This window comes from Dermochelys coriacea, chromosome 3 (genome assembly GCF_009764565.3).
Source record: "Dermochelys coriacea isolate rDerCor1 chromosome 3, rDerCor1.pri.v4, whole genome shotgun sequence".
Lineage (NCBI taxonomy): Eukaryota > Metazoa > Chordata > Testudines > Dermochelyidae > Dermochelys > Dermochelys coriacea.
The window spans coordinates 195610955-195631872 of record NC_050070.1 but is presented as its reverse complement, the minus strand read 5'-3'; the positions used below and the strand labels follow the sequence as shown (position 1 = coordinate 195631872).

At 43.6% G+C, this 20918-nt stretch overlaps 1 protein-coding gene across 15 annotated transcripts in view; it reads left to right on the top strand.

Moving 5' to 3' along the window:
- The first annotated feature begins 5824 nt into the window (after positions 1-5824).
- AFTPH (aftiphilin) overlaps positions 5825-20918 on the top strand; it is a 55155-nt gene continuing 40061 nt past the window's right edge. For 5 of the 15 annotated variants that reach the window (XM_038394524.2, XM_038394510.2, XM_038394520.2 and 2 more), the window contains exons 1-2: positions 5825-6027; positions 20809-20874. The gene's annotated coding sequence lies outside the window, so the exon portion shown is untranslated. Of the gene's footprint in view, positions 6028-6521; positions 6619-16648; positions 16727-20808; positions 20875-20918 lie in introns of all 15 variants that reach the window. The other 10 variants (XM_038394521.2, XM_038394507.2, XM_038394519.2 and 7 more) reach the window with 5 other exon arrangements.

Here is a 20918-nt window from a genome sequence, read left to right as displayed (position 1 = left end):
ATATACATACTCTGAGAACTTCACTCTATCATCCGCAGACCGATGGGCTGGTAGAAAGATTTATCCGAACCCTTAAGGCAATGATAAGGAAAGTGGTAAGTTGAGACGGGAAGGATTGGGACACCCTACTACTCTACCTTATGTTTGCAATCCCGGAGGTACCTCAGGCCTCAACTGGGTTTTCCCCCTTTGAATTTTTATACGGACGCCACCCCCGTGGCATACTAGATACTGCAAAAGAAATCTGGGAAGAGGAACCCAGTGAGGGGAGAAATATAATTGACCATGTGTTCCAGATGTGAGAACGGAGAGCCCGGGTCACCCCTATTGTACAGGAACATTTGGAAAAGGCCCAGGAGGCCCAGCAAACCCATTACAATCGCCAGGCAAAAGTCCAACAGTTCCAACCAGGGGATCGGGTGATGGTGTTGATACCCATGGCAGAAAGCAAGCTTTTGGCCCAATGGCAGGAGCCCTATGGGGTGGTTGAATCCATGGGGGAAGTAACCTACAAGGTGCAGCAGCCAGGACGCCGGAAACAAGAACAAATTTATCACATTAACCTCTTAAAGCCTTAGCACCAACGAGAAGCGTGTGTAGTGGCCCAAAATACCCCGATCCAGGGAAATAACATGCAGGAACAGATCAGGATATCCACTGATCTGACACCAACCAGAAGAAGGAGGTAACTGAGATAATCAACTGATACCAGGATGTATTTTCAACCAAACCAGGTCGGACCATGGAAGCATATCACCACATTATCACAGACCCTGGGGCAAAGGTAACTTTAAGGACCTATCGGGTCCCAGCAGCAAAAAGGGAGGAGATCAAGGCAGAGATAAAAAGGATGTTGGAGCTGGGAGTCATCAAAGAGTCCCACAGTCAGTGGTCAAGCCCGATTGTGTTGGTGCCCAAACCCGATGGTACCACTAGGTTTTGTAATGACTTTCGCCGGCTGAATGAGATATCCAAATTCGATGCATACCCCATACCCCGTATCGATGAGTTAGTTGACCGCCTCAGCAATGCCCGATTTGTGACCACCCTTGATTTAACAAAGGGATACTGGCAGATTCCCCTTGCCAAAGATGTGAAAGAAAAGACAGCATTCTCTACACCAGAGGGTCTGTTTCAATATACTGTTCTTCCTTTTGGACTGCATGGGGCACCTGCCACCTTCCAGCGTCTTATGGACGAGCTCCTATGGCCCTATACCGTTTATGCAGTGGCATACCTGGACGATGTGATTATTCACACCCCCGACTGGGAAACCCACTTAGGAAAGGTGGAAGTGGTTCTGGACACGCTAAGACAGGCTGGCTTCACAGCCAACCCAGCCAAGAGTGCTATAGGGCTAGCTGAGGCTAAATACCTTGGCTACATTGTAGGAAGGGGCATGGTCAAGTCCCAATTAAACAAACTAGAGGCTATCCAAAATTGGCCCTGGCCGAATCGGAAAAAGCAAGTCCGGGCATTCCTGGGTGTGATGGGGTACTACCGACGATTTATTCCCCATTTTGCTACCAGAGCGAATCCCCTGACAGACCTGATAAAAGCCCGGGGTCCAGACATGGTGAAGTGGACAGATGCCGCAGAGAAAGCATTCATGGATCTACAGACAGCCCTCTGCAGTAACCTGTGCTTATAGCCCCAGACTTCAACAAATAATTCATTTTATAAACAGATGCATATGAAGTAGGATTGGGAGCTGTCCTATCGCAGATGGTCGGAGATGAACACCCAATCATCTACCTCAGCAGGAAACTCCTCCTGAGAGAGCAGAAGTATACCGTGGTTGAAAGGAAGTGCCTAGCTGTGAAATGGGCCATAGAAACACTATATAATTACCTTCTGGGATGATGGTTTACTCTTGTAACCGACCATGCACCTCTCCAGTGGATGCAGCAAAATAAAGAGAATAACGCAAGGGTGACCAGATGGTTCCTGTCCCTACAACCTTTCCAATTCACCATACAACACCGGGCTGGAAGCCACCATGGCAATGCAGATGGCTTGACACGAGTACACTGCCTGACGTCCCAAGTTGCCCAACCCCATAGTGTTGAGCAGAGGGGGGGGGATACGTGACAGTCGGACGAGATGGCTATAGGAGAGTAATAGAAGGCAGATATATTAGCCCCAGGCTAAGTAGGTCCCTTTTCCCTGGGTAAAGTAACAGAGAAGGTTCCAGAACAATCAGGAATCTTCTGGAGACAATTAAGACAGGCTGATTAGAACACCTGCAGCCAATCAAGAAGCTGCTAGAATCAATTAAGGCAGGCTAATCAGGGCACCTGGGTTTTAAAAAGGAGCTCACTTCAGTTTGTGGTGTGCATGTGAGGAGTTAGGAGCAAGAGGCACTAGGAGCTGAGCGTGAGAACGTGGACTATTGGAGGACTGAGGAGTACAAGCATTATCAGACACCAGGAGGAAGGTCCTATGGTGAGGATAAAGAAGGTGTTGGGAGGAGGCCATGGGGAAGTAGCCCAGGGAGTTGTAGCTGTTGCACAGCTGTTCCAGGAGGCACTCTAGATAGCTGCATTCCCCAGGGCCCTGGGCTGGAACCCGGAGTAGAGGACAGGCCAGGGTTCCCCCCAAATCCTGATCAGACATAGGAGGAGTCGACCTGGACTGTGAATTCAGAAAAATGGCCAAGCTGAGGGCTGCCGTGAAGCTCCAAGGTGAGCAAATCCGCCAATAAGCGCAAGACGCACCAAGGTAGAGCAGGTTTCAGAGTAACAGCCGTGTTAGTCTGTATTCGCAAAAAGAAAAGGAGTACTTGTGGCACTTTAGAGACTAACAAATGTATTTGAGCATAAGCTTTCGTGAGCTACAGCTCACTTCATCGGATGCATTTGGTGGAAAATACAGTGGGGAGATTTATATACACACACAGAGAACATGAAACAATGGGTTTTATCATACACGCTGTAAGGAGAGTGATCACTTAAGATGAGCCATTACCAGCAGCGGGGGGGGAAAGGAGAACAACCTTTCCAGTTAACTGCTGGAAATGGCCTACCTTGCTTGTCACCATGAAAGGTTTTCCTCCTCCCCCCCCCCCGCTGCTGGTGATGGCTCATCTTAAGTGATCACTCTCCTTACAGTGTGTATGTTAAAACCCATTGTTTCATGTTCTCTGTGTGTGTATATAAATCTCCCCACTGTATTTTCCACCAAATGCATCCGATGAAGTGAGCTGTAGCTCACGAAAGCTTATGCTCAAATAAATTTGTTAGTCTCTAAGGTGCCACAAGTACTCCTTTTCTTTTTGCAAGGTAGAGCAGGAACTTTGTCACACATGGTAAAATAACCAAACAAGACAGAGATTCCCCCAAGTTATTCTGGGTAGCCCTAAAAGACTTTTGGGAAACTGGCAGATTAATCTCTATTACCTTTTGAACATATATCTGTGACTCATCTGTACATATATTTCTATCTGCTTTGACCTCTCAATAACTCTCATTCCTTTTTCTTAGGTAATGAACCTTTAGTTGGTTTACTATAAAATTGGCTACCAGCATTGTCTTTGGTGTGAGACCTAAGATGGAGATCAACCTGGTGAGTGACTGGTCTCTTGGGACTGGGTGCAATGTGAATATTTTGTGATTTTCAGTGCAAGTGACCATTTATTACATAGCCCATCCAGCTTGCCTTGGTGGCAAGATATACTGGCATGTCTAAAGGGACTGTCTGTGACTCCATTATAAGACTATTGTAGTACTTTGGGTGTTCACATTTGGTTCCGAGTTGGTGAAATCTAACTATAGAACATACCACCAGTTTGGGGTGACTGCCCTGCTTTCAATAGTCTGTCCTGAGGTAGGCACTCATGATTGTGAGCCACTGCAGACAGTGTGACAGGGGGTTACTTCTGTGAGTGTAGGGCCTGTTTTGGTCCTTCATCTGATCATGTCTATGGGCAGAGTTTCTTCTGGGCAGTATCCACTGACTCGTTAGATGCCTTTGAGGAGCACTGGGCTCTGTCCAGTGTTCTTTGCTCAGTGTCCCCTCCTGGTTCCCTGATGTTTAACCTTTGACCTCATCCCCTTTCTTGTTTTCTCCTTCGTTGTCTCATGTAGTCACTTGTGGTCTAGGCTTAGTGGTTCCTCTCCCTTAGATGAGGGATTGAGCCTTTAGTAGAGGGAGACCTAAAACCCCTTGCCCCAGTACCCACAAATAGGACATTGGCCATAACCAGATGTTCTAGAGAAAAGTGCAAGAAACCTGACAGAAAACAATCATGGAATAACTTACCCACCAGGACATTTCAATCTAACGCCCAGAATTTAAAGGTTGGGTTATACCATGAAATACGAGGGTTTATAACTCTGGATGTTCTGTTACTTGTATTCACGTCCTTTGTGACTCATGATAAGCTTTTGACCTCGATGGTATTTGGGGCAATGAGTTCCACAGGCTAATCATGAGTTGTGTAAACACGTACTGTATCTTTTTTTTTATTGGTTTTGAATTTGCCACCTTCCAAGTTCATTGAGTGTCTCCCCTTGTCCTTGCGTTATGAGACAACTAGAAAAGAAGATTCCAATCTACCTTCTCCATGCAATTTTTTATTTTGTATACTTTTATCATGTATCCTCTTTTTCACCTCCTCTCTAAGGTAAGCAATCTCCATCTTTTCAGATTCTCTTTATAAGAGTCTTTCCATGTTCCTACTCAATCTTGTTGGTCCCATCTCTGAACCCTCTCCATTACAACTACACATAATTTTTTCACAGGCGGCAGCATGGATCTGGGGAAGGAGAACCATAGTACAAACTCTTCTCCATAACACACTTGGCCTTAAATTTCATGATAGCAAACCCATACCACAAAGTGTTAATTTTCTTTCATTTTTAATTCCTTGGGAGACCACACTTTCCTATTACTGTGGTGGAGGCTGATAAGTGCCTAGAAAGGCAGAACAAGGGGCTAAGATTTGCTCCGTCTCTGCATGAGATTGGGCGAGCCACCTGCTCTCTGTACCTCACTCCTGCCCCAGTGGGTGTGTTACAGCACCAGCTCTTAGAGTCACGTGATTACCTGGGAATCTCAGATTTTATTTTTTTTTAAAGATACAATCTTCTGTCCTCGTGGCTGGAGTCGAGAAAAACTTGAAAAGGGGAACACAAAGGCTCAGCCACCCCAAAGCAAATAAAGATACCCCCAAAATTAATATTTGTAAAAGCCTGGTGATTTTTAAGCTGATCTCCTGATTCCTTGAGGCCTGACTGGTGATTTTTGAATGCACGGGGCTGCCAACAAGGGTGTGAGCCTCCTGCTCTGCTACAGGGCTAAGGGCAGGGCGATGTGCAGGGAGCGTGGAGTCAGTCACAGCGGCTGTGCCAGGTCCCAAGGCTGTGCAGGGAGGGGGCTGACTGAGGGGCCATCCTCCCCCCTCCCCAGCTTCACTCCTACCAGCTGCAGGTGCAGGCAGACTTCCCTAGGGTGGGGCTCTCCCTCTCTAGGGCCCAGCCTGACCCAGGAGTTCACTGTTGCCCGCTCAGGGAAAGGGCAAGGTGCCCTACTTCAGCATGGCCGCACGAGCGTCCCTATCGCTTCATCAAGCCCCGTCACAGGCAAACGGGGCCGCTCGGCCCTAATCTAAGATGGCTCCTACCGCTACCCTAAGGAAAAAGGCCAGTTTGCCCGGGTCCAAGATGGCCGCTGAATCCCCTATCCTTACCATAAGGCGAGGTGAGATTTGCCCGGGTTCAAGATGGCCGGAGGGCGTCACGCACCTCCCTGGAAACCGCTAGGCTACAGGCTGGGGCTTCCGGGCGGCTCCGGCAAACTGCCGGAAGTGGCGTGTCCGCGGCTCTTGGGCGCGTTGCATGCTGGGAGGAATGGACTAAGTGGGCGGTGGGGGGGAGGGGGCTGGGTTGGACCGAGGCGGGCTCTGACATGGATTCCCCCTGACGGTGGCCGCCCCGGGAGGCCCCAGATAACACCGGCCTGGTCCCTGTGCGGAGCTACCCTCCGCCTGGCCATGCCAGGCCCAGCCGCCCCTGCAGGAGGCCGGAGGTAAGAGACGGGGCCGGGCCGCTGCGCTCGGGTCAGGGCTGAAAGGTGAGACCCTGCCCGCCCCCGCCCCTGAGGAGAGCGTCCCGCGGGCAGGCGTTGACTCCGGAGACGCCCGCCCCGCCCCCGCACTGTGCCCTCTCCCCACCCCACCCACAGACTGGGGGGCACAGGCACTGCTGTGAGGCGACAGCGGGGGGGGGGGGCAAGAAACCCCCTATCTGGGATCGCTGAACCCCCCCCCCCCGCACGCCCACACACACACACACCCCGCCCCTTGGAGGGCCCAGAGGCTGCTCCTGTGGCCCTGTGTTGCGTGTGGGTCGGGTTTCTCCTGGGACCCGTGCCAGGCTCGTATCTTCTGACCCAGCGGCTGGTGTGTGAGTGAGTCTGACCAGGGCCTGTAGCTTCCTCAGTCGTTTCTTTCCTCACTTCTGTGCCCGGCTGCTAGTGGTGAAGCTGGGGAAGGCGGTCTGAAGGGCTGTTTTTTATTTTAGATTTCTGTGCCCCCCAAAAGGGTGAGGGGAACCTTCTGAATTTCACTCTGCTCCCACAGATGCGTTAAGGCTGCTGCAACGCTGAGGTAGTGTAGTGGTAAGTGCTGCAGAAAATCTGAAGTGAATAAATTGGTTAGTCTCTAAGATGCCACAAGTACTCCTTTCCTTAAGCCAACAGATTCCCTTCCTTGATGGCTGTCCTTTGGGTCAGTAGATCGCCTTTATTGGAGACAACTGTCACATGGACGCCTGATTTCTGTTTAGTTCTCGCTGTACTCTAGTAAAGCCATACATCAACAAAACTCAGTTGTTTGTCAGAGGTGTGTCTCTAACTAAAGGTCAGACAAAACTCTTCCACCTATCTTGGAAGATATTCCAAAGTGATTGATTGTTTAAAATAGGGGTTTCCTGTTATAAATGGGATTTTTAGTGCACGTTTTGCTGTATTTAATTCCATTAAGAACTATGGTTGGAGGGTTGGGTAGAGTTGCATATGATATGCTATTGGACATTCAGATTGTGCTGTATTGTTCGCCACCCAAACTTTTCTTTTTGTCTTTGTATGACGAGGAGTGCTTGACACAGTGTTTTAATAATCCACAAACAAATTAAGTAGTACTAAAAGTAATGTTGTGCTGTTGTTTTTCAAGCAGAGGAAATCCGAAGTGTGCCAAAACAAAATTGTCAAAACGCTAGAATGGTTCTGCTTATTTTTACATTTCAGCATATACCTGTTTTCAGTATCATACATGGCTATCCAACGCACAAACAAAAGTTGTTTTCTTATCAGAGATGGTGTCTAAAGAGTAAACACAGTAATGCTGTAGTTACTTCAAAGTAGTCACTGAGGACAAGAGATTGGCTGCTTGTTAATGGTGGCCCTGCTTGAATGTTTCGCTCTAGGCGGTTTCAATTTAATTTCAGTGTACTGCAATCTGCTCATAAGTTGTTCTGTAGGAAAAAAAAAAAAAAAAAGCTTTAAAAGAGGGCCCCACTGTATTACTAAGTAATTTGTTTCTCCTATGGTTTAAATAGAGAACTATATTTCATTTTTCAGAGTAGCAGCTGTGTTAGTCTGTATTCGCAAAAAGAAAAGGAGGACTTGTGGCACCTTAGAGACTAACAGATTTATTTGAGCATAAGCTTTCGTGAGCAAAAAACTTTTTTTTTTTCCACCAAATGCATCCGATGAAGTGAGCTGTAGCTCACAAAAGCTTATGCTCAAATAAATTTGTTAGTCTCTAAGGTGCCACAAGTACTTGTATTTCATTTGAGGTACTTTTTAGAAGTTGAGCTCATTGTAAAGTGGTCTTATTGAGTTCTGCTTAAAAAATGCTATTGGACTTGTTCTGAGAGGTTAAACTTAATTATTTACTTTTCATTTATTCAATAGCCATACTGTTATGAAGTAGACTTTTGGAAAACTCAGCCTACTTAAGCATAGGAAAAACTGCTGGGTTATATGCTATGTGAGCGTGTGTAGATGCACACAAACTTACATTTAGGATGAATTGTTTTAAAAGGTCTTTTCTTTTAATTCTCAGTATAACAACTCCTGTACTCGGAACCAGAGATGTAACTTAAAGAATACAGTATTAACAATTTTTGGGTAGGAAATGGGGAAGTCACGTTGCTTTTTTGTTTTAAGGTTGTGTGGTTGAAAGTAAATAAAATGCAGCTAAGAACTTTAAGCAAATTTAAACCACGTTAACTTTCATCTTAACTTAAGTAACTAAGCAAGGATACGCCCAAAACAACACATGTAAATTTGGTGTTTCTTTGACTGACATTAAAAAAAAAAATCAGTTTTTCTCTTTATGTTCAGCCCCCTCAAACTACACTGCTCAGCTGCTTCTGTAAATGAGGAGGTGCTTGAACAGTCTTGTTTTGAAGTGAACTTTTGTTTATAGTAGAGTTTCTTCTAGAAATATTTTTTTTCTCTAAATTTAAAGCTTTGGGTTGGTGCTACAGGGAACAATTATGTATTGGCAAGGATATTTGCATGGTGACTGAATAGGTCTTTCCATTTCTATGATTCTAATATTTATTAAATGATTTGAATAATTTGTTTAAAACCTAAGAACCCTTTTCTGAATGAACAGAAGGAAGATAATTGACTCCATTCACAATAGTGTTTTAGGAAGCAGGTAGCTGGGGAAGGAAATGTGAAACCTTAAGTTCATGTTTTCATTAGAAGACAATGGTAAACAGAGTGTGTTGTTTCAAGTGCTGGACTTATGCAAATACTACGTTGTTCTTAATATACCAACTATATAGATACATCAATCATCATTTATCAGATGATGTTAAGTCTACTGTTGCTAAGACAGTATAGCACAATACAGCCTGATGGGTTTTTTCTTATTATCTGTTGAATACATGTTTTTGTATGTTGAAGGAAATGTTTATTTGCCCTAAAGCTGGTGAGCTGTAGCAACAATAAAGCAGAGGCAGCAGTGACTCTTTTGCCTATTAGGACAGTACTTCACCTACCAAACTTTGAGTGAACCTTACAAATGAGTGGTTTCAGAGTAGCAGCCGTGTTGGTCTGTATTTGTAAAAAGAAAAGGAGTACTTGTGGCACCTTAGAGACTAACAAATTTATTTGAGCATAAGCTTTTGTTAGCTACAGCTCACTTCATTGGATGCATCCAATGAACTGAGCTGTAGCTCATGAGAGCTTGTGCTCAAATAAATTTTAGTCTCTAAGGTGCCACAAGTACTCCTGTTCTTTTTACAAATGAGAATTCACCTCTGGGCTGTTGTCGTCTGCTTCTTGCTTTAGTGCATATTAAGTTTGAAGGGTTTGTTATATGTAGTTCAGAGCATATTGTTCTGAAATATATCTGTAAGAACAGTTGAGCGTGTGGAATCTGTCAATGCTACGCCTGACTCAGGAGACAGCTCATGGCGTCTGACACCATCAGGTGGTCCAGAAACACATACACAGAGCACATCACGGGACACCGTCAGTACCAAGTCGAGTAATCGAGAAATGCTGGTCAGGGGAATAACCCATTTCCTTCCTTCGAACCAAGGGACGCACCCCACCCGTGTACTTATTCACTACACCAATACTGACTTGGACTCTAAATACGTTCTATGGGTGGCATAACAGAGACCACTTATCAACTGACATCTTAAAATCTCCCGCAACCCAGTCTGGGTCTATGCTAGTTATGTACTATGTATATATCTTAAGAACCCCCCAGATGCACAGTACCTTCCTTCTTAACTTGTGTATATTTGATTTTAAACATTAACTTTAATAACATTTTTATATCTGTAAGAACAGTTGACCCAGGGTAACATAATTCTAATGGTGTGTAATCAGGTACCTAAAATTTATACTTAAATACTGAGTTTCATGCCTAAAAATATTGCTGACTTAGTTGAAAACTGTTCTAAAGTGAAACTTCAGAAGCAGTTAATGCTAAAATTTTTGAGTCATCTTGTAATATTTATGTATATTACGGATTAGTAGTTTACTCTGTATGCAACAATACAATGTGTATTACTGCCAATCTAGACCTTAAATTGATTCACAGTCAATGGCTGTAGATGGCTATACAAATGATAGAAATACTTATTCTCTGGTAGTGAAGTTTTAGAAGATATAGCAACTGAAACTTGGTTATAGAGTATTAAGGAAAAGTATTGAATCTGATTTTGTTAAGGGGACACTGTCAATTCACATTGGGCCAAAAATTTATATTTTATATTTAAGTTTCCAAAATCTGCTAGGACTAGAAACATTAATTTAAGTGAAATTATTTTATTGTTTTAAGAAATTCCTCAGCTCAAACATAATGCTACTTCCTGAAAACTGTAAAATAAAATTTTAGTCCTATTTCATTGCCCAATTTGAGTGAAATACAAAAAGTAAAACAGCAAAAATTAAATGTATTAACCATGAAACAATTTAAAATCTAATCTGATATTATTAGTAACCCAGGAAAGGACTTTTTTCTAACATTTAAAGAACTGAGTCTCTTGAGTTTCATTTTTATTTTCTTTTTACAACCTAGCACTTGCTAATGGAAGGCTTTGCAGGATATTTTAGAGCTTACTGAGACCACAGACAATTGATGTAAAATGTTTATAAAGGGATTCAAGAGAAAATGGTATTGATTATTTAAAAATGTTGTGTACATTATGTTTTGTAAATACAAGCAGAGATGAATAAAGGTCATATTTTTAGACAAAATGAACATACTAGATCTGGAAAAACAGCTATTCTCCTCAACTGTTCAGTGTGTCCCAGCACTAATGGTGTTCTAGAACTCCTGCTGCAGAAAATCTTACTGTTGTGACAGACATAGAATCGAAAACATTGATTTATTTTTCAGGGCTGTCAAAGGTAAAATCTTCTTGTGGATTTTACTGGTAAAATGTAACACAGAAAAGAAAATTAGGCTTAGTAATTAAATTTAGAAACAAAATTAATTTATTCCAGTTTGATCAGTAACTCTCTTACTAGGATGCGTTTTTTGGTAAGTAAGAGTGTTGGGAACCAGATGATGTTTTTCTCTCACTGTCCACTCCAATCACTCTAAAACAAGGAGTGGGTTTATTTACTAGTTTCAGAGTAGCAGCCGTGTTAGTCTGTATTCGCAAAAAGAAAAGGAGTACTTGTGGCACCTTAGAGACTAACAAATTTATTAGAGCATAAGCTTTCGTGAGCTACAGCTCACTTCATCCAAGTGAGCTGTAGCTCACGAAAGCTTATGCTCTAATAAATTTGTTAGTCTCTAAGGTGCCACAAGTACTCCTTTTCTTTTTGCGAATACAGACTAACACGGCTGCTACTCTGAAACTAGTAAATAAACCCACTCCTTGTTTTAGAGTGATTGGAGTGGACAGTGAGAGAGAAACATCATCTGGTTCCCAACACTCTTACTTACCAAAAAACGCATCCTAGTAAGAGAGTTACTGATCAAACTGGAATAAATTAATTTTGTTTCTAAATTTAATTACTAAGCCTAATTTTCTTTTCTGTGTTACATTTTACCAGTAAAATCCACAAGAAGATTTTACCTTTGACAGCCCTGAAAAATAAATCAATGTTTTCGATTCTATGTCTGTCACAACAGTAAGATTTTCTGCAGCAGGAGTTCTAGAACACCATTAGTGCTGGGACACACTGAACAGTTGAGGAGAATAGCTGTTTTTCTATTACTATAGCTGTTACTCCTTTTCTTTTGGTTTATTTACTGCATCTCTGATTTTTTTCCATTTTTTCTTTCATTATTAGTACATCACCAGTGCATTGTCTAATGTTCTGAAGTTATTATTTAGAGGATTAAAAGTAAATACTCAAGGCCATGGCTCTCCTCTCTATTCCTATTCTCAAATGCATCACTTTGGTCATGTTTGCTCTACTGTTGACCCAGGTGCAGTTGCTCATTGCCTGACTTGAAATTAGTGCTGGTTCAAGGCTTCCACTGTATCTTAAGGGTCATGGGGAGGAAAAAATGGGGATTTAGTTTGATAGGCCAGTAATGAGTAGAGTTATAAGAGAGGAAGATGTCTTTCAGTAGAAAACAAGACTTTGATGCCCTGAGGATCACAAATGTCATTGAGGAGATTTTTGTTCCCATTTAAAAAAAAAACAAAAAAAAAAACAAACCCTGCAAAGGCAGGAATAAAATGCTGTTGAGGAAGGGGAGATAACAGAAGTTAGTGACTGAGTCCATTTCACTGCCGATGCAGGTTTTTTCACCTAAAGCACTTAAATATCTTAGTGATTGGTGCTAAAGAAATCTCTAACAGCACTTTTTTTGATCTTTTATTTTCCAATCTACTTTCAGGTGTCTCAAGTGATAGGCTTCCTTCACTTCCCCCGGGGAGAATCAAATATGTTACAATATTTTATTGTTGGAATGTCTTGCTAATCAGCTTCAATTTTGCACTTAACTTCTTCCAACTACTTTTAATTATACTTTTTTACCATCTTAAATAGTTATCTCCCTCCTTAATGTTTACACCTTTAAATACGTCTCCCCTTTAGCTCTTTTATTTCCTTATTAGTCAACCCCTGGCCTCCTATTTTTGTAGCTCTTTTACAGCTTACCTCTGAAATTAGATGCTCAGAACTGAGCACTCTATTTTGAGTACAGTAGTATCTTAAGAGCTACATAGAAAAGGAGGTACACCCTTGCTGCCTCTGTGTACGTTTCCCAAAATTACATGGGTGTTTTTTCCTGCCATATTACATTATAAACTAGCTGTAGCTGTGTAGTTGACAAAGTTGGACTGTCACAGGGCAGAGTCTCTTGCCCCTCTGGGCTCCCCATTCCCAGCCATGCTGCGTCCACCACACTCAGAGTCTAGCTGGTCCCTGGCTCCCAGTCCAGCTGCTGCCTGGGCTCCCCGCTCTGAGCTGGGCTGCACCTGCCTGGCTCCCCACCGTGGGGAGCCCTGGTGCTGCCCAGAGGCTCTTGGCGCTGCCTGGTGCCTTGATGCTGTTCTTGGTCCTGCCTGCAAGCTCCTGCTCCCCACTGCAGCTGGGCTTCCTGTAGGGAGCTGGGAGCTTTAGGGTAGTCGCTGAGCTCCCCACTGGCTGCCTGGAGGCTGCTGGCTCCCCACAGGGAGTCTAGTGGCTTCACAGAGGCTCCCAGGAGCCACCTGGACTCCAGGCACGGAGCTCGCAGCTGGGAGCCCAACTGTGGCAGGGAGCCAAGAGCCCCAGGAAGCAGTTGGGTTTACGGCGGTGGGAAGCAGCATGTGACGCTGAGAGCCCAGACTCTCAGCCCCCCCATACTGCCCTTCTTAAGTTGGTGGAAGAGCTCCTGGTGAGACACGCATCACCAACAAAAGGAGGGTAAAATATAGCGTTCCCTCTAATTTTTTATGTCCACGTGCGGAATGAATTTTGTTATGTGCACCAATATGGAGGTCATGTGTGACACATCACCTTCATATTGGTGCACATAACAAAATTCATGCGGTGGGAGTGAGGCCTAAGGGTTCGGAGTGTGGGAGAGGGCTCAGGGCTGGGGAAGAGGATTGAGGTGCAGGGGGTGTGTGAGCTCTGGGGTGGGGCCAGGGATGAGGGGTTTGGGGTGCAGGCTTTCCTGGGGCTGCAGTGGGGAGAGAGGACTCCCCCCAGCCCTCTCACTGAAGCAGCTCGGGGCTGGGGGAGAGGCGCCTTTCCCTGGCTGTGTCAGCTCCAGCAAGGCTGTGCTGGGCTGAGGAAAGGGCTCCTCTCCCAGGCAGTTGTGGCAGACCTTGGCCGGGCTGAGGAAGGGGCTCCTCTCCCACAGCTGCAGCAAATACAGGACAGGTCCGTGCTCGGGCTCAGGGTTGCAGTGGGGAGAAGATGCCTCTCCCCGCTGCGACAGGTCTGTGGAAGGGGAGAAGCATCTCTTCCCCACTGCAGCCCTGAGCCCCTGCGTGGGGCTTAATAGGCAGCTACACAGCTTAGAGGGAACAGAGGGCTTGGCTACACTTGCGAATTACAGTGCAGTAAAGCCCCGGCTGCACTAGCTCACTACCTGTCCACACTGGCAAGGCGCACAGAGCGCTCTGACTCCGCGGCTACAGCATTGCTGGTACTCCACCTCGGCAAGTGGAATAACGTTTGCTGCGCCCTCACTGGAGCACCGCAGCGCCAGTGTGAACTTCGCTGTGCTCTGATCAGCTTTACAGATTGCTTTACAGCGCTCTGATCAGCCTCCAGAAACGTCCCATAATCCCCTTAAGTCAGTAGTTCTCAAACTAGGGCCATCGCTTGTTCAGGAAAAGCCCCTGGCGAGCCGGGCCGGTTTGTTTATCTGCCGCATCTGGAGGTTTGGCTGACCACAGCTCCCACTGGCCGCTGTTCGCTGCTCCAGGCCAATGGGGCTGCAGGAAGGGCGGCCAGCACATCACTTGGCCCACGCTGCTTCCCCCAGCCCCCATTGGCTTGGAGCAGCAAACTGTGGCCAGTGGGAGCTGCGATCGGCTGAACCTGCAGACGCGGCAGGTAAACAAACCAGCCCGGCCCGCCAGGGGCTTTTCCTGAACAAGCGACGGCCCTAGTTTGAGAATCACTGCCTTAAGTCAAGCGGCCACTCTTGTCATTGTTTGGAATTGGCTGTAGGAATGCGGAAATGCCTGTTGAAAGCTGTGTTTCTGACAGCTGGCTGCTTATCTCCTCCGAGACAAAGCAACCATTACTGTGGAATGCTATGTGTGTGTGTGAGAGGAGGGGCAGGGTGGGGTGGGGGAGGGGGCCTGCTGCTGTCTGAACTTGCAGGACAGCATGCTGACATGTTCTCAGCCCCCCAAAAACCCACCTTCTCTCCTCCCACATACACACAACACACTCGCTGTCACACTCCACCCCACCCCCCAATTTGAAAAGCAAGGTGCAGCCACTTGCATGCTGGGATAGCTGCCTATAATGCATTGTTCCCAGTGCCGCTGCGAGTGCTGCAAATATGGCCACGCCAGTGCGCTTGAAGCTGTCAGTGTGAACAGACTGCAGCGCTTTCCCTACTACGCTCTATGAAGGCTGGTTTAACTCAAAGCGCTCTACATCTGCAAGTGTAGCCATGCCCTTAGGTAGAGTGGACCTGAACCACCGCAGTAATTACTAACATTACTAAAAGTAGACCTAACATTGGTCAACTTAGTTTCTAGTACAGACATGCCCTTAGAAGTAGGTCTGTGGAAGTTGAAGTTGATGTAACTTATGCTTTGTTTTCCAGCCTGCCCAATGTGTATACTGTGCCCACTTGCCTCCTACACATTGCCTATGAATTTGGCCCACGGTTTAAATATAAAGGAGTCTAAATTGGGGTAACTCTCAAACCAAGGAATGAGAAGTAACTAAGGGAACAGTATATGAATGTGTAAATTTAAAGCAGGGGGTGGTCTAATTTAATTTACACTTTCTTCGTTTCCAAGTAGTTGGTAGAACATGTAAATTAGATAAAACTCCCACTCCCTTTACGCTCTCACAGTGTTAAGTGCTTCTAGAGTGGTTGGAGGTATCTAAGGATGTCTGACTTGTACCATCTTAAAAATCACCTCTGAATTTGGCTCTTAGAGTTTGTGATTTATCTGAGGTTATGTCTACGCTACACTCTGTCCGCAAAATTTGTGTCACTTGGGTGTGAATATTCTACTCCCCGATACACAAAGTAGCTGGTAGAACTGAATTTGGAAATGGGACTTCCCAAATCCATGATTAGGGCTGGTCCCCACTACGGAAGATCGACACTGCTGCAGTTGATGCAGTAGGGATCGATTTAGTGGGTCTAGTGAAGACCTGCTAAATTGATGGCAGAGCACTCTCTGGTTGACCCTGGTACTCCAGCTCTCTGAGAAGAGTAAGGGAAGTCGACTGGAGAGCATCTGCTGTCGACTCAGTGCAGTGAAGACACCAGGGTTAGTCGAGCTAAGCTACGTCGACTCAGGCTACATTATTCACTTAGCTGGAGTAGCGTAATTTAGGTTGACTTTACCCCGGTAGTGAAGACAAGCCTTTAGTCTACTGGACCACTCAAACCTGTCATCTGTCACTCTCTGGCCTCTTTCAGCATTATTGCTTTCCAGTTTTCACTCTCCCATTGAATATTTTTATTTCAGATTAAATTTCTTGAGATGTATATACTTTCATATTTTTTATTTAGAAACTGATGAAACTAAGAGCTGGTATAACAACTCACCTTGATCAAAATTAAATATTCAGAATTTATTGCTCTAGTTTGCCTTTAAAATAAAATACAAATGTTCATTTGCATGGTGTTGTCAGTGAATCCTTTCAATAGCAGTAAGTTTGTCAGTAGTTCCAATGCCCTTATAATTGATAGACATTGAAATATAAAGTTACAAGTTGAAAACTTGAAACCAGTTTGCAACAAGTCATGTAACAAGAAAGTAAGCTTGGCATAAAAATTCTTTTGAATGGTAGGTGAAAGACTGTAATGGACCTGTCTAAGAGGTATGTTTGCAGGTTTTAATGGTCCTCATGGAAAATAAGCTCTTTGTACAGGTTCTCCAAACATATATTCTTGCACTTTATGCACCAATAGTGGAGAGCATGTATCTGTATAACATATATAGAGAAAGATAAAGGAAGCAAAACATTATAGACTATACTGAATATGGCCCAAACCAATTTTATTTTTAAAACTTAGCTTCTCCCAGAGCTGACCACACCTCTATGTGACTTGCATCACTCAACGCTGACCTCTGTGGATCAAAATAAGCTTTATGTAAGTCAAATGGAAATACAGTCCTCTTCTTTTAACACAGAAGCCATTGTGGGATCTCAAGTTGTTGAGAAGAGAGAACTAGGACTCCTCATAGTACAAACAGTCTGGTCCTCTAAGGCTATGGCTACGCTACAGAGCTTACAGCGGCATGGCGGTACTGATGCAGCTGTGCCACTGTAGCGCTCTTAGAGCAAATGCTGTAAGCAGATGGTAGAGAGCTCTCCTGTCGACTTTGTTCCTCCAGCCCCTGCTGGCAGCAGTAGCTATGTCAGTGGGAGAAGCTCTGTCTACATCGACGCTTAGGTAATTTACGTCGCTCATGGGGTTGCCTTGTTCGCACATAACTTATACAAACATAAGCTATAGCGTGTACATAGGGAAGTCAGTTGCCTCTTTGTGTTGGAGACTGAGATAAGACTTAGAACAAAAGCGTATGCATGACACTTGTGATCATAGAATATTATCAGGGTTGGAAGGGACCTCAGGAGGTCATCTAGTCCAACTCCCTGCTCAAAGCAGGACCAATCCCCAATTTTTGCCACAGATCCCTAAATGGCCCCCTCAAAGATTGAACTAACAACCCTGGGTTTAGCAGGCCAGTGCTCAAACCACTGAGCTATCCCTCCCCCCTATATAATATGATATGATCACTGCTTTTTATAATCATACAGATATGGAAAGGTCACGAATGATAGTTAATATTTTCTTCAGTATGTGTCTGAATAGGCACTGGAAGTTAAAACCCACACTTTATAGGGAAGGATAGGAGTGTGACTCTTCAATCCAGTTCACTTACGGTAGCAATATTGGGCATGATCTTTCAATTTTTCTGAGTACAAAAAGAAAATTGGAGCTGCTCAGAAGAACTATTGTTGAAGATGCATTTTGTATTGAGAAGAAACTGATCCCTCTGATATATTTAAGTATCATTCTAAAAGTAAGTTTGTGAAAGTGTCCAAGCAAACCGTTTAGAGGTGAACAGTCAAGGACACATTCCTTTACCTCACATTTAAAAAAAAAAAAAAAAAAAAAAAGCTCTACTGCCAGAAATCCAGGTTAGTACAAACTTCAAACCATGGAAATAAATGCCTTCCTTACATCCTCTCGCACACAGTGGCACTTTCTACAAAAAAAACCCCACCATCCTTATTTTAAATCAATTGCAGATAAAGCTCTGTTCATAAATTCATATTTCCAGAATTTTCAAATGATTGGATCTTGGAATAAGCTCTTCTAAACTTCTATTTCAGAGCCATCTTCTCTAAGGGTAGGGTGGGATAATTTTATATATTTCTCTCAAGGAGTTAACCAAGGCTTGTGTGTGTCTAAATGGCTCTAATGGGGTGGGCACAAACCCCACAGAAAGAAGGAATACCTGTTTTGCCAGATTGTATAGGCAGTGGTTTTCAACCAGGGGTACGCGTACCCCTGGGGGTACACAGAGGTCTTCCAGGCAGGACATCAACTCATCTAGATATTTGCCTAGTTTTACAACAGGCTACATAAAAAACACTAGAGAAGTCAGTACAAGCTAAAATTGCATACAGACAATGATTTGTTTATACTGCTTTATATATTAAACTTTGAAATGTAAGTGGAATATTTGTTCCAGTTGATTTATTTTATAATTATAAAAGAAAAAGATAAAAAAGAAAGTAAGCATTTTTTAAAAAGTGTGCTGTGGTACTTTTGTATTTGTATGTCTGATTTTGTAAGCAATTAGTTTTTAAGTGAGGTGAAACTTGGGAGTACACAACACAGATCAGACTCCTGAAAGGGGTTCAGTAGTCTGGAAAGGTTGAGAGCCACTGGCCTAGAGTGTGACTCAGAAGATGTTTAAACTGAGAAAAGAATTCTCGGTCACAAGATAAACCCACAGTTCGAGCTCTTAGACTCCATTTGAGATGTCAGACAAAAGCAGGGATTAACAACTAAAGGAATTAATGAAGAAAGCTGTCATGCTGAAAAGCCACAGATTTTACAGAATGTTAATGTCTGAGAGAATGACAGTGGATTCACTTCAATAGTTTTGTCTTTGGAGAGGGAAGCTCTTACAGTAAATCCTCCCTTTTTTTAAGATTCTGAATTTTTAAAAAAGAAATTTAGCCTGCAAGCTGAAAATTCTAATGATTGTTTCCATTTCATAGTGAGAGTTGATAGTATTGCCATCTCTTAAACTGAAAAGTGTAATCAAATTCAATTTTTGCCATTTGAGTTAGCCAACCTTAGGAAAAAATGCCATGATTTTTCCACTGAATTTTTAACTTTGTCTTCAAATTCTTGAAAAAACTGATTTATCCTTTTATGTACTATGATGCACCTTTCCTATGTCCTGTGAATTAGTATATTCTGTGTGTGTGTATGCATGCATGCAGGTACCTCCTCCAGCTCCCCAACTGTTCTCTTCTCCCCTTCCCTCTCCCCCCCCCCCCCCCGCAGTATCCTCTTTTTGGGAATGTGAAATATGGTAACCCTAAGAAGAGCTCCTTACATACACACACATTATACATGAAGAGCTCCATACAGCTCTTCATGTATAATGTGTGTGTATATGTATGGAGCTCTTCTTAGGGTTACCATATTTCACATTCCCAAAAAGAGGATACTGCGGGGGGGGGGGGGGGGAAGGGAAGGGGAGAAGAGAACAGTTACTGGAAGGTAGGGGGTAGTTTCACTCCCTGTCACTGTTGCAGGGTGGCTGGCATAAGCCCAAGACGCAGTGACAGCCATCCCTCAGTGCCTCCCTACAAGACCCTCCCAAGGGCTGGGAGCTGGGGCCTGGGTAGGCAGGATCCGGCAGCTGGGGCTGCAGGGAATGGACCAATGAGCTGCCAATGCAGGGGAGGGACCAATCAGAAAGTGGACCAGTCAGGGCTCTTTCTGAGCTCCAGAAAAAATCTCAGACATTGCCTGTTTGAAAAATCCACCCGAACAGAGGCTCAATAAAGAGGCAATATCCAGGAAAAAATGGATGTATGGTAACCCTAGCTCTTCTGTATTTGTTACAATTGAAACACATCAGAGCTTCCAAATAAGTCATATGATATACATGTATGTAGTTGAATATGTAGTTTATTTTTAAAAAGACAATTATTTTACATGGGGCTAGATTATAAAGTTAAATATACAAACTCTAAGGCAAGATGCCAGCTGGCAAAGTTATGATTGTTGAGAGGCACTGTAACTTGACATTTCACAAGTCTTGACCATTTAAAATCATTTGCAGGTCCTGTTGCAGGATCTAGGCTTTAAACAGTTCCATTGTGTTGCTGTGTACTAATTACTAAACAGTTCTATTTTATTCCATTTTAGTGGTGGATTAAGTGATCCCTGTCTTGTTTTTAAAAAGCTTTGAGATAAATGCTATATATACACACAAAATCATCTTTGGTAGGGACATTGTCTAGAAATAAGAATTATGTTTTCTTTTAAATTCATTGGTTTTTGCTGTTCATTTCTCACCTGAAATCCTAATCCTTAGTGTTTGACATCAGTTTTATTAGCTGTGGAGATAAATGTTGTTTTTTGAAAGGATTGAATTCACGTGATATGTAAGCAGCAGGAACAGTGAATCTGTTTTCATGCAAATCCCTGAATTTAAAAAAGGCAAATTCTCCACATGTGGTGATAGTGCAAATAGATACAGGCAGAATGTTTTCTAAACAAAAAGCTTTCAAGTTTAAGCAAGGCTTCTGACTAATTTTTTGAGGATTAATTTTGGTGCATCTTTCAATTAACATAGAAAATTTGAAATAGCAATACAAGTGTTTTAACCTTCTTTTGCTACTGAAAATGTAGCTGTCTTGAACTCAGATCATGTATAATAAATATATACAAGTATAATAAAATAGATCAACTGTTTAGTAATTAGTACACAGCAACACAATGGAACTGTACAGTCAGTTTTGTGGAATCTGTGAACATTTTTGTCATTTGGTGACATTTAAAAAAGTTTGCAGGAAAAATGTTAGCAAGATATTGGCCCTATATTGCATAAACTAGAAGATTTCTCTAATTGCGTTTCTCCCCCAGTCATTTATTTTCCCTCCCTTTGTTCATATCCATGTACCCCGATGACACAGATGGAACCCACTTCTCAGCCCTTTGCTGCTTCTCTGCCAACCAGATGGACCACTGAATTGTATAAGGTACTGTTTTCCTGGGACCTAAAAAGTACTATCTTTACAGCTCT